Source organism: Pristiophorus japonicus, chromosome 7 (genome assembly GCF_044704955.1).
Source record: "Pristiophorus japonicus isolate sPriJap1 chromosome 7, sPriJap1.hap1, whole genome shotgun sequence".
NCBI classification, from domain to species: domain Eukaryota; kingdom Metazoa; phylum Chordata; class Chondrichthyes; family Pristiophoridae; genus Pristiophorus; species Pristiophorus japonicus.
In genome coordinates this window covers 53,805,246-53,806,635 of record NC_091983.1, presented here as the reverse complement: position 1 = coordinate 53,806,635, position 1,390 = coordinate 53,805,246, and the positions used below count along the sequence as shown (strand labels likewise).

At 44.7% G+C, this 1,390-nt stretch overlaps 1 pseudogene; it reads right to left on the bottom strand.

Moving 5' to 3' along the window:
- Window positions 1-554: 554 nt before the first annotated feature.
- Window positions 555-734, bottom strand: LOC139267671 (U2 spliceosomal RNA; annotated as a pseudogene).
- Between the last annotated feature and the right edge of the window lie 656 nt (window positions 735-1,390).

Sequence of the window (1,390 nt, the reverse complement as noted above, 5' to 3'; positions counted from 1 at the left end):
AAGCCTCCGACTGCAATTTGCCCACCCCCCTCCAATGTGATAATGACCAGACAATCTATTTTTGTAGTGATGCTGATTGAGAAATAAATGTTGGCCAGGACAACAGGGGGAGAACTTCCCTGCTCTTCTTGGCGAGAAATCAGGAATGGGGTACTGAAGTTGCATGTTTAGCCATGAACTCATTGAATGGCGGTACAGGCTCGAAGGGCCGAATGGCCAACTTCTGCACCTATTTTCTATGTTTCTATGTTTCTTCAAAATAGTGCCATGGAATATTTTATGCCCACCTGAGAGGGCAGACAGGGCGACCTCGGTTCAACGTCTCATCCAAAAGACCAATGTACTTATGCATACCTGTAAAATTGTATGGACTCTTGCTATCTTCTGTCTGGGCTGACTGACTAGCTGTACAAAGGTTCTCCCCAAATTTAAATTATATCCTATCATTTTGCCAATTTTTTTTGGGTTTTTTTGTTCATTCTTGTCAGATCAACTCCAGCGCCAAAGATCACTTTGCGCTATTTACACTTGATCGTAGCCAAAAGGCCGAGAGGGGAAGCTGCACCGTTCCTGGAAACACTGCAATACCAGGTCGGTGCGTGGAGTGGACGGGGCAAGCCCCTGTTCCATCTCCCTGTTCCAAAAAACAATTCAATATTTGGTCCCCATAGGGGATATTAAACTGATAAGAACAGATACTACACTTGATCTTAGCCAAAAGGCCAAGAAGCAATCATTTTGCCAAATTAATTTATTTCCAATCCCATCTCATTTACTCCCCCCAAAGTAATCAACTTTCATATGTGAGCCCAACAAGCTAATCAGTCATGGTGGGCATCACAGAAAAGTTTGGTCCTGCCCTTCCCCCACATCTACATTTTCCAGCAGGAATCATGAGTGACAATAATGGCAGTTCCCCCTCCACCTTCGCCCATCAACACCCTCCCCCTTCCTCCTAAGCTAGGGACTTTGAGATAAATTATATTACCCTCACTGTTAGCCTATCTCAGCTTGGCTAACTGAGGACGCATCAAGACTCGAGCATGGGACCTCCTTGGTCTGGTGGGCTCAGTATTTCCCAGCAGGCAACACATACATTCCTTGCTCCATGGTAGGGGTGTTCCTAATGAGGAAAACTGCAATAAATAAGACATTTGTTCTTTGGAAGCCTAGCGTTTTTTCCTTATTAATAGAGTTCTGTATACCCAAGCAGTTTGTTAAGGTTGCAGCTATTTTGCAGCTGGTGTGAAGCTGAACCTGTGTGAGATGACTTGCTCCAGGTTGTCACACACCATTTTGCTAAAATCTTCTCTTCCTACGCAGTCCCTCGGGGTCGAGAATGACTTGCTTCCACACTAAAAATGAATTCTCAAGTGACTGATGAGTCTGA